Source organism: Canis lupus, chromosome 16 (genome assembly GCF_048164855.1).
Source record: "Canis lupus baileyi chromosome 16, mCanLup2.hap1, whole genome shotgun sequence".
Classification (NCBI taxonomy): Eukaryota; Metazoa; Chordata; class Mammalia; order Carnivora; family Canidae; genus Canis; species Canis lupus.
Window position 1 is genome coordinate 25,901,494 of NC_132853.1, and position 12,225 is coordinate 25,913,718.

General features: G+C 52.3%; 2 long non-coding RNA genes across 4 annotated transcripts in view; one reads left to right on the forward strand and one right to left on the reverse strand.

Moving 5' to 3' along the window:
* LOC140606368 (uncharacterized) overlaps positions 1-12,225 on the reverse strand; it is a 35,480-nt gene that overhangs the window by 3,906 nt on the left and 19,349 nt on the right. Inside the window, exon 1 of one of the 2 annotated variants that reach the window (XR_012008700.1) lies at positions 687-1,044. The exons of the other annotated variant lie outside the window; for it this stretch is intronic. This is a non-coding gene — a long non-coding RNA (uncharacterized lncRNA). Of the gene's footprint in view, positions 1-686; positions 1,045-12,225 lie in introns of those variants that run through there. 2 annotated transcript variants of the gene reach the window in all.
* LOC140606369 (uncharacterized) lies at positions 318-10,861 on the forward strand. 2 transcript variants are annotated; one of them, XR_012008702.1, is made up of 4 exons: positions 318-563; positions 2,882-2,989; positions 3,437-3,533; positions 6,539-8,476. It is a non-coding gene; the product is annotated as an uncharacterized lncRNA (long non-coding RNA). The 2 variants fall into 2 exon arrangements; XR_012008701.1 differs by lacking the exon at positions 6,539-8,476 and adding an exon at positions 10,550-10,861 and having other exon boundaries at positions 319-563.

Genomic DNA, 12,225 nt, shown 5'->3' on the forward strand with positions numbered 1-12,225 from the left:
TCATTGTTCCCGGGGGCGCCAATTAGCCCGGGCCCCTCGCGCCCCGCCGCTCCGGTGCCCCGAGGCCTTCTTAACCCTTCTGGGCCTGGCAGCAGGGGTCCTAGACGGCGGAACGGCCAGCGCAGCCGCGGAGCTGTGTGCGGCGCGGGCGTGGGCTGGTGCGGGTGGAGGGGTCGCTGCGGGGCCGCGTGCGTTGGGACTATGGGGTCAGAGAGGGAACCGTGCTGGTCGGTGCGGGGGGGGGGGGGGGAGTGTGACTCCCGGGAACTCGGGGACGGAGGATGTGGGTGTGGGGCCTCTGTGAGACCCCTAGCGGCGAGGCAGCACGGGTCTGGAGACCTAGAACTCCCTTCCCTGGTCCCCCAAGCCCCTCCAGCCACCCCCACCCCCCGGCGACCCCCCACCCCGCGCTCACGGGGGAAACAGCACGAACGGCCTGCCCTGCCCGCCGCCCAGGGGCGCGGAACCGGGGTCGGCTTCCCTGGCGCACCGTGAACGCCCCGCAGGGCACCCCTAGGAGCTGGAGGGGAACGCGCAGTTTCCTGCCCCCGGGACACACACAGGTGAACGCCTCGGCTCACATCCCCTCACCCCTTTTCCCGAATACTGGGTGGTTCGAGGGACAGAGTCTCGTGGAAACCAAGTTTAACCGCTGAGCCTGCCCTCTTCCCAGCGTTGGGAGGTACCTGAAATCCAATCCCACTCTTTCCTCTCCTTCGCCATCCTCGATCTCAAAGTCTGGGGCACCCGCCCAGCAGGCAGGGGCCGGCCGGGAGGCCCCGTGTTCCAGGGACGGGCCAGCAGAGGGGAGACCCTGGCGCGCCCGGCGAAGAAGAGGGCAATGGGAAGGGAAGCCGAGCTCTGGGTCCTCTCTGGGCACTCCCCGGGGGAGCGCCCTCGGGACGGCAGCCGGGTCACCCCTCAGTGGATACGTTGACGCTAGTGTCGGATTCTGGGATTCCGATTTGCTCTTGGAGCTCCTTTGGACTCCCGGAGGCTCAGATTTGCTCGCCCACCGCACACCCACTCCCACCCCGAAGCACCCCCGCCCCTCCTCTGGGTACCTGCCGCAGCTCCCCGCCCAAAGCAAACCTGTCGCTGGTCCGGTCCGCGAGCCGCGACAACTCCCCAAGTGCCCACGAGATGGCGCCCCAGGCCAGGGGCCGGACCGCGGCCCGACAGCCGGCCGCACGCCAGAGCCCGAGGTGGACAGAGAGCTCCACGGAGATGGGCTCCGAGACAGAGCCACAGCCCGACGTAGATCCAGGCCTAGAGACCGACACAAGCACCGGAGGGCCCAAGAGGCTCCGCGGAGCCCTCATGGGGCTGGGGTGGGGCTGCAGACGCATGGAACCGAGTGGCTTCTCTGCTTCCCGGTGGGACTGTCCCTGCGGTGCCAACTTCCCGACCTGCGAGACCCTGGCTGCAAAACCGCCCGGCCACCTTCTAGGTGCCCGGCTGCGCTGGGACCTCCTTGAGGTCCCTCCGCGTGCCGCACAAACTGCTTCCGCCTGCCCCGCCCGCTGCAGGGTGCAGCAGGGTGCAGGGGTGGGGTGGGGGATAGGAGGTTAGGAGGTTGCGGCCGCCCTGCGGGATCCAGTGCTCCTCCCGCCCAGAAGTCGGCCTAAGTAAGCTCCGTCCTCCAGCTCCCCACCTTTTCCACTGTGGTCTGCAAGGTCGCCTTCGGCTGGGGGAAGGGCACGGGATGGGGCCCCTGGGGGAGCCCCCCCGGAGCTGCTCCGGTGACCTGCTGTAACCCCTGGATGCCAGAAGCCCCTGGGGAAACTTTGGGGCGGCTTTATTCCAGTGGGAGACGGTGGGGAATGCGGAAAGCACAGCGGTCAGTCTGAGACTCTCTCCCTTGGGTTAAAAGCCACCAAGGGTCTGGGTCAAGTTTGAATGAGAGGGGGGAAAGGTGTGAGGCCAGATTGCTAGTTTGATCCTGGGGGGAAGGCTTTGGAAGCCTGATTCCAGCTGACCTTCAACGTCCCTGGATGAGCTCTGGCCCTCTGGGAGATTATCTCCTTTATGATTAACTAAAGGCACATAGCTAGAAAGCAGCCCAGTCCACAGCAGCTAGGGTGATTTCCACCAAGACACAGTCACCGTGAGCTTGTTGTGACCCCAGCCAGGTATCTTCCTTGCACTAGGCTTCTAGCTCTTTCCTCTTCAACATATAATACAGGATAGGATGGAACCTTTGATACTGCAGTAGTTATCTTCATATTCATCTGCTGGCACGGGAGATTAGGTCCTAGGTTAAGCACTGGCTCTAGCTGTGTGAACTTGGGCAATGTGGCTTTCTTCTCTGGGCCCCAGAATCCTCTTCCTGAGAATAAGTGGTCTGGGCCAAAATCAAATTGATCTGTGAGTGACGGGTTGACCTTGGTCCAATTCCCAGGCTTCGCCCCTCTCAAGCTCTTCCTACAAGAGGCAGGGGCTGTACTTCTATTTAATGTGTGAGGAACCTACCCTGAGGGATGCTGTTGCTGACATTCTTGGTGTGGGGGCAGGGCTGGTGGCTGGGAGGAATTCACAATTAGGAAAGTGCATTCCAGATCCCGAAAGCCTTAGGGAACCAGCTGGCTCCAGCTGCCTCCACCTCCACCCCTTGTGGGATGTGGTTATTTCCTCCCCTATTCCCCACCTTGGAGGGAACTGTAGGAGAGGCACAGACTGGTGACTTAACCACCTAGCACCAGTCTGATTAGTGTGACTTCTTCCTAAAGAGACAAGGGGGATGCCAAGGGAGGGCCTTCAAATGCCCATGTTGAGGGATGCCCCATACAGCTGGGATCCCCTATGGACTAATTCCTTACCTGTGGGGAAGGCTTTATTCAAAGCACATGCACCTATGGGCTCTCACTGATCCGCATTTCAGGGATGGAGACAGTGAGGTTCAGAGAAATAAAAGGAAATGCGTCAGGCTAGCCGGTAAACAACGGAAGAAGTCTTTCCCTGTCCTGTCCGTGGGCCGATCCTTGGAAAGGTTAGCTGATAAATTTTAACGGGTAACGTCAGCCTCCACTGGGAAAGGACGGGGAGGCTGGGCAACTGCCCTTTAGCCCAGCAAGAGGCGTGTCCATGAGAGCCACAGCCTAACTCGGAGCCTAAATGCAGGAGACCAGGGGATGAGTGCCCTTCCTGCCACCTGATAGTGGCCTTCCTATCAGCCCAGTAGGCCCTGCCAGGGACCCCTGGTTGGGGCAGAGGCTTCTGTGTAAAACAATAGCAGGAGTTTCCATGGGTTACCTGAGAGGTCACAAGGCGAGTACTTATCCAGTACTTAGCTCCGGCAAGGCTCAGGTTTGCTTTCCTTATTGATTTCCATTCCAAAGAGAATAGGATATCCTCAGGCCCTATGGGGAGGAGCTGAGGGAAGGAGCTGTGGAACACCGTCTGTATGCTTAACACTGGGCATGCACTTTCTTATTAGTTCTAGGCACTGGGCAATGGGTATGATTATTCCCATTTTACAGAGGAGAAAACCAAGGCTATGACATGTGCGAGGTCATGCTGCTGCTAAGAAGCAGGTAAGGAGGCACACCAAGGTCTGGCTGCCCCCATGCCTGTGCTCTTTCCTGGGGGCCTCAGATTTCCTGCTCTACTGCCCTGGGGGTTCTTGAATGCTTTTGAGCTTTTGGCCCAGCCTCATGTGACAGGCTTCTTATGGGACTGGTGCTTATTCAACCCTGGTCCGCTGGCTGTTTCTTCACCCTGCCCCAACTTTGGGTCTTATTCTCTTCTTAGAGGGGCCATCCACGCTTCCAGCCTTGGCCTCCCACAGCTGTCCTGGTTGTGTTCACCAGTTCTAGTTTTATTACTGATCTAGTGAGTTCTGAGAAACCCCTTAGGAGTCACCCAGAAGGCACACTCCCTTTCACACAGCAACACCCACACAGATTCGTCCTGTAGACAACCGTGCACACACCCATGGAGACTCATGCATAGCAGGCTAACACCCCCCCACACACATACACAGACACACAGATACATATATGGACACCCCCCCAAAGGTACACTCATTTAACAACACATACAGATATACATACAAACAGACATGCACACTCACACGGACACACATGCCTGCAAATACACAGAGATATGCTTACACAAAGGCACTCGGTGGCTTTCCGTGGAGAAACCAACCTCTCCAGACTCTCTGAGGCTCCCCTGTCTGCCCAGTTTGCTGGAGCCAAGCCCATTCCCACCCTACCCCGCAACAATGCCTTGGGGAAGGGATAGATTTATTGAAGGTCTCTGTCTCCTCTATGAGGTCACTGGTTCTCTCAAGATGGGGCTGGTATCTGCTGGGTTTATTGCTAGATCCCCAGACCTAAAACTGTAACTTAACGCATGGCAGGGGTACATAAAGCATTTACTGCATGAATGAAGGAAGGAATGAATAAGTGAGTAGAGGAATGAAATATATCCTTTGGAAGCAGGGCCCACACCTGGTCCCTCCAGGATATGCTTATCCAGACCCCCCGAAGCCCCTGCTCCGATTCCACTTGGCATTGACTACAGAGAGCCCCTGAAGGCCTGAGGAACTGAGGCCTGGGGAGGGTGTACATCTTGCCTCAGGATTTGCCTTTGTAGGGAACTATTCCAGACTGCTATCATCTGAGTGTTTGTATCACCCCAAAATTCACATTGAAAACTCACACCCAAGGTTGTAGTATTAGGAGGTAGAACCTTTGGGAGGGGTCACAAAGACAGAGTCCTCATGAATGCCATTAGTGCTGCTATAGAAGACTCTTCCCCTTCCACCATGTGAGGATACAATGACACATCTGCCACCCAGAAGAGGTCCCTTGCCTGCCCGTGCTGGCGCTCTGATCTCCAACTTCCAACCTCCAAAACTATGAGAAATAAATGTGTGTGGTTTATAAGGTACCCAGTCTGTTGTTTTTATAGCAGCCCAAGCTGGCTAAAGGCCATCTGTGCCCAAACCCTCCCAGCCCTCAACCCTTCTCTCTGAAAAAAACCGCTGGGTGATTGTTTCTGAGAGGCTCTGACGCCCCCTGGCTTCTGGGCCTTTGCTGCTGCTGAGCCCCTGCCTTGAGTAACAACCTGCCACCGCCAACTTTAGGACAAGCCTCTCCACCTTGAGAGGCTTAGAGCAGGCCTGCCCGCCCATAGTTCCCTGCCGGGCAGGACCTTCCTGAAACATGGATGAGACAGGGTCACTGCCTTATTGATTGATTGATTGATTTGATTTGATTGATTGATTCATGAGAGACACAAGGAGAGAGGCAGAGACACAGGCAGAGAGAGAAGCAGACTTCATGCAGGAAGCCCAATGTGAGACTCCATCATGAGACTCCAGGATCACACCCTGGGCCAAAGGCAGGTGCTTAACCACTGAGCCACCCAGGTGTCCTGCACTGCCCTATTTAAAGGGTTCCCTTGGGGGTGCCTGGGTATCTCAATCAGTTAAGCATCTGCTTTCAGCTCAGATCATGATCCCATAGTCCTGGAATCAAGCCCCACGTTGGGCTCCTTGCTTTGCAGGGCATCTGCTTCTCCTTTTCCCTCTGCCCCTCCCCCTCCTTGTGCTCTCTCTTGCTCACTTACACTCTCTCAAATAAACAAAATTTTAAGTATAAAGAAAGAAAGAAAGGCTTCCCATGATCTTGGAGTCCAGAATCCTTAACCTGACAGTGAGATCTGCCTACGAACACCAGCCTGCCCCCCTACTCCCCACCCCCACCCCAGGGCTCTACCCACACTGTCCACCTACCCAGGTCTAGATTAATCTTGATGATCTTGCCTTGTGTCCTTCTCACACTCACATGCTCTTCCTCCCTCTGCCTGGAATCTTTTCCTGTCTTCCTTTAAAACTTGGCCCACTGGTCCCTTCTCCAGGAAGCTTCTCCTTGACCTCTCCCTTCTGGGTAAGGTGCCCCCACACAATGATTTACAGTTAGTATCCAGTGAACAATTGACTAGGGCTAATTATCCCTCCCCTTCACTTCTTCCACGTGGAGATAATAGTACCTAGCTCATGGGTTGTTTTGACTGAGATACTGTCTGGAACAGTGAATTCTGCTTCCCCGCTCCTCCTGAGGAGGAGCCTAGGGGCTTCTGAGGATGGGGTCCTGGGGGTCATCTAGAGACAGAGCCAATTCCCCTCTGGCCTGGGCAGCCTCCAGGGTTCAGTGCACCAGAGCTAGGTGACCCCTCCTGTCCTGGAAGCCAGCACAGGTGGATGAGAACTTGCCTTCCGGGGTGACAGTTTGGCCAGTCCCTGACCCTGGGAAATCTGGCCTAGACTTGGGGGCCTGTGTGTTGGGGTGTCTGTGGCTGAGGGCAGAGCCCCCATAGGCGACTGTGCTGCTGCAGAGAAATCCTGAAGGGCATGAACCCCAATGCACATGCCCCTCAATGGGGCCTCCTCTCTCTCCAATGGACCCCAGGCCCAGGGAAGAGGTGTTTCTTTTTTTTTTATTTTTATTTTTTATTATTTTTTTCTTTTTTTTTTCTTTTTTTAATAATAAATTTATTTTTTATTGGTGTTCAATTTGCCAACATACAGAATAACACCCAGTCCTCATCCCGTCAAGTGCCCATCGGAAGAGGTGCTTCTTGCTGGAGGGTGGTTTCCTGGTGACCTGGTTTCCTGGTGATCAGTGTAGCCTGTGAGCTGCCTGGGCCATGTAGCAATGGCTACCTCTTACCACTAGATGGGGACCTGGAGTTGTCCAGACCTGGAGTCTAGGACTCTGGCTCCTGCTGCCCAGAGGCACTGCCCCTCCTGCCTCAGGCCTGCTTCAGATCAAGGGTTCCCATCTTGCCTTGTTAGACCCAAGCCCACTTCCTGTGCCTCCGTTCCAATTTCTGGCTAGGTCCTGCTGCCAGGCAACAACACTGAAGGAAGAGACGGACCATAGACTTTGTGCAGCCAGAGACCTGAGTTCTAATTCCAGTTGCACCACACAAAAACAGACACATAGTTCAATGGAACAGAATAGAGAACCCAGAAATGGGCCCTCAACTCTAAGGTCAACTAATATTTGACAAAGCAGGACAGACTATCCACTGGAAAAAGGACAATCTCTTCAATAAATGGTGCTGGGAAAATTGGACAGCCACGTGCAGAAGAATGAAACTAGACCATTCTCTTACACCAGACACAAAGATAAACTCAAAATGGATGAAATATCTAAATGTGAGACAAGAATCCATCAAAATCCTAGAGGAGAACACAGGCAACACCCTTTTTGAACTTGGCCACAGGAATTTCTTGCAAGATACATCTATGAAGGCAAGGGAAACAAAAGCAAAAATGAACTATTGGGACTTCATCAAGATAAAAAACTTCTGCACAGCAAAAGAAACAGTCAACAAAACTAAAAGACAACCTACAGAATGGGAGAAGATGGGCAGCCCAGGTGGCTCAGCGGTTTAGCGCCACCTTCCGCCCAGGGTGTGATCCTGCAGACCCGGGATCGAGTCCCATGTCAGGCTCCCTGCATGGAGCCTGCTTCTCCCTCTGCCTGTGTCTTTGCCTCTCTCTCTGTCTCTCATGAATAAATAAATAAAATCTTAAAAAAAAAAAAAGAATGGGAGAAGATATTTGCAAATGACCTATCAGATAAAGGGCTAGTATTCAAGATCTATAAAGAACTTACTAAACTCAACACCCAAGAAACAAACAATCCAATCATGAAATGGGCAGAAGACATGAACAGAAATTTCACCAAAGAAGACCTACACATGGCCAACAAGAACATGAGAAAATGCTCCGCATCACTTGCCATCAGGGAAATACAAATCAAAACCACAATGAGATACCACCTCACACCAGGGAGAATGGTGAAAATTAACAAGACAGGAAACGACAAATGTTGGAGAGGATGTGGAGAAAGGGGAACCCTCCTGCACTGTTGGTGGGAATGTGAACGATACAGCCACTCTGGAAAACTGTGTGGAGGTTCCTCAAAGAGTTAAATATAGAGCTGCCCTACGACCCAGCAATTGCACTGTTGGGGATTTACCCCAAAGATACAGGTGCAGTGAAAAGCTGAGACACCTGCACCCCAATGTTTATAGCAGCAATATCCACAATAGCCAAACTGTGGAAGGAGCCTCGGTGTCCATCGAAAGATGAATGGATAAAGAAGATGTGGTCTATGTATACAATGGAATATTACTCAGCCATTAGAAATGACAAATACTATTTGCTTCTACGTGGATGGAACCGGAGGGTATTACGCTGAGTGAAGTAAGTCAGTCAGAGAAGGACAATCATCATATGGTTTCACTCATACGGGGAATATAAAATATAGTGAAAGGGATTATAGGGGAAAGGAAAGCAAATGAGTGGGAAAAATTAGAGAGGTTGACAAAACATGAGAGACACCTAACTCTGGGAAATGAACAAGGGGTAGTGGAAGGGGAGGTGGGCAGGGTGTTGGGGTGATTGGGTGATGGGCACTAAGGGGGGTACTTGATGGGATGAGTACTGGGTGTTATACTATATGTTGGCAAATCGAACTCCAATAAAAAATATATATTAAAAATAATAATAATTCCAGCTTCGCCTCTAGCTCGGTGGCTTTGATCCCCTTGAGCCTCAAGTATCTTCATCTCTAAAAATAAGACTTGTGTATACTTATTCTGTAAAAGGCAAAACGAAATATGACTCCCTAATTGCCATCCAGAGAGGGTGGGAAATGGTCTCACTCATGCTCACATAAAACAAGCTGACTCAGGGAGAGGAACTGACCAGAAGGTGGTCCTCATTTGTCTCATCTAACATTCCCCTGGAGGCCCTTGCTCTCAGGGCTCTGTGAGGTCCCAAGGAAGCATGGCCTGACCCCCTCCTTCATGTTGCCCACAGGCAGGCATAGGATAGAACACGGCAGGGGGGCGCCTGGCTGGCTCAGTGGTGGAACAAATGACTCTTGAGCTCAGTGTCGTAAGTTCGAGCCCCACATGAGATTACTTAAAAATGTTTAAAAAAAATTTTTTTAAAGAACATGGTAGATCCACAGGGAGGTGAGAATAAATGGCTTTGGGCTGTTTATCCTCTAAGATAGGGCAACCCCACATTCCTTCTGCCTGGAATGTCCTCTGCTCCTTCTCCCATGTCCTCTGAACGTTTGATTGTTTTCTAAGGCTCAGGCCAAAAGTCCTTTACTTCATCATGCCTTATCTGACTGCTCCTCCCTTCAATCCTAGGCTCCCACAGTCCTGGTATGTCCCTCTGCTGACAACAACTCTTCAGGCCAGAGAGTTGGGGCCAGGTTTGGGCTTCTGGCACATAGGAGATGCTTAATGCACATGAGAACGTTGTCAGAAGATGAGGAAGATTTCATGGGGAGGTGACCTGAAAAGATGGGAGGACACTTCAAAGGCCCAGGGGTTGTATAGGGAAAGGGACACCATCCCCAGCTCAGGACAAGATGTGAACTTGCTCAGGCAAAGCAGCCCTGAGAGGAAGACAGGTTCAGGAGAGTGGAGGCAGCTGGAAGACCTGGGGAGGAGAGGGACTGGTTCCTTATGGGGCCTCCTTGGAGCCCCAAACCAAAACTCCTAGCTTATCTGGCCACAATGCTGGGTCAAGGGCCTTGACCTTTCTCTGGGGGTCATGACACCATCCCCATGCCCTCCTCACCCTACCATGCCCCATCCCCTCCCCAGCCACCAGCTAGGGGGAAATCAGTAGAGCCAAAACCTGTGATAAGGCTGGAAGACCAGGTGGCTCCCTATATGCCCTGCTGGGGGCAGTTTTCAATTCTTTCATCAGCTTGGTTTACCCGGGGGTAGTGTGGGAAGAGCTTGGACTGTGTGGTCAGATGGACTTGACTCTTGCCTGGCTCTGCCACCCCTCAGCTGGGTCACTGTGGGCAAGTGGCTCCCTCTCTGAACAGAGCATTTCCTCAGCTGTGAACCAGTAATGAGAGCACCCACCTCTCCCCACCATGTTGTCCTAACATTTAAGGAGCCAATGCATCTTATCACAATGGTTATACCCTTTATCCTCCCCAAGGGCCCAGGAATAGACTATATTTGATTCCTCTGTGCTCTCTGTAACACCCCGCACCCACCGCAGTGGTCCCTGGTACCCCCTGCCATGCTCTGCGCGGTGGTGGTTTGCCCTTCGCCACCCCCACCTCACCTTTCCTTACATGGAGGCTGGGCCTGCTCCTGGCTGAGCCTGAACCTCAGGCTGGCTCGTGGCATCTGTGTAGCTTGTCCTCAGGATCCCTCCCATGGCCCTACATACTGACCTCCTAAACATTTTTCTGGGCAATGCCTGTTTTCCAAACCTTCCCCACTCTCCCACCTCACCCCTCCAGGACCTCCCTGCCTTGAGGGCCATGCTGGGTGAGGGCCCATTCAACTCACTGTGTCCCCTCCCCCAGAGGCCCACTGGCAGCTTCTCCTAGCATCTGGGGGTCTGACTCTGGCCTGGGCCCCAAGGCTTCACTTCAGAGGCTCAGAAGTCCGCTCCCCCATCACACAAAGGCACTCCTTCCTCTGCCTCCATTAAGTCCTGGGCCAGGGCTGAGGGAGGATTTCCCTTCTCTCCCATTTACAGGCAGGAAAACTAAGGTCTTGCGAGCCCAGTGCAGGTTCCATGAGGGAAGAAAGTGACGGACAAGCCCAGGGAAGCAGAACTTGGAGCTTGAGACTGTTCATTCTAAATCACCTGGTTTACCTCCGCAGCATGCCTCTGTCTTTCCCGGGAGGAGGGATTTGCGTGAGCATCTCCACCTGTTCACACACCAGAACTAGTGGGCCTGGGTCTCACCACTGGGGGAGCCAGAGGTCTCTTTCCCTTGTTGAAAAAGGCAGGGGACACGAAGGGTAACAATTCTTGCTCTTATACGGCTTCAACAAATACATATCAAGCAACTTGTACACTGTTGTGTGCCTGGCTTCATCCTTGCTCTCTCAGAGGCACTGGTCTCCTCAGGTTTTTTCATTCCTTTAAAAAATTGGTATATAATTTGCATACCACTAAATCCACCCTTTAAAGTGTAACAATTCAGTGGGTTTTAGTATACTCATAAGGTTGTACAATAATCACCACTATCTAATTCCAGAACATTTTCTACATCCCCCAAACCAAACGCTGACCCATTAGCAGTCACTGCCCCTGCCCCTGCCCTCGGCCCTTGGCATCCAATAATCTACTTTTTGTCTGCAGATTTGCCTAGGCAGGACATTTCACCCATATGAATGGAATCTCACAATTTGTGGTTTTTTTTGTGGCTGGCTTCTTTTACATAACATAGTATTTTCAAGGCTCATCCATGCTGTAACAGGGATCAGTGAGTGCTTTTATCTCTTTGTGAGGTTGAATAATACTCCACTATATGGATATACTGCCATTTGTTTCTCCATCTGCTGATGGACATTTGGTTTCTTTTCACTTTTTGGCTCTTGTGAATAATGCTGCTGTGTGGACCTGTGTTCTCGTTTCTCTTGAGTTGATATTTAGGAGTGGAATTGCTGGGTCAAATGGTAACTCACTTTTTGAGAAAGCACCAAACTGCTTGCCAAAGGGGCTGTCGTACCATTTTTATTCCCACCAGCAATACTTTGCCATTTTTTGAATACACCAGGCATGCTCCTCCTTGCTCCCCAACTTCTTGCTTGGAAAGGCTATCCTTTACAAAATTGTAACCCATCTTCACCCTCCCTGGTCCTTTCTTCCCGTCCCCTGATTGTTATTTCCATGACTGATGTCTGACACACTATACATTTTTTACTTTAGCTATTGTCTCCCTGCATTAGAATGTGAGCTTTGTTTTGTTCCTAGCACAGGGCCCAGCACATGGCACCTGCTCAACAAATGATTGTTGGTTAACACACAAAAGAAAATGTGGATGGCACTGTGCCAGGTACACAGGATAGAGTTTGGTGAAGCCTTAGAGGGGTGCCCCAAGTGTCACCAAGCTTGGACTCTGCCTTACTTATCAAATCTGTCATGGTGGCTCAGCCCAGACCACTCATGCTCTCACCTTCACCAACCAGGGTGAAGGGGAACCGAACCTCTTCCCTAAACTAGACAGAAGGTGGGGGAGGCAAGTTTGTTCACCGTGCAGTCATTATAATAGTCCCACTGGTCAGATAGGATACTGTTTAGAGACGGGGCAACAGTTTAGTCAAGGATTTGAATGGTGGCAACTAGAGAGAGTAGTAGACCATGACATCAGTGACCTGCCTCAGCCCTGTCTGTTCCCCTCAAGGACCCAGTCTGCCCCAGAC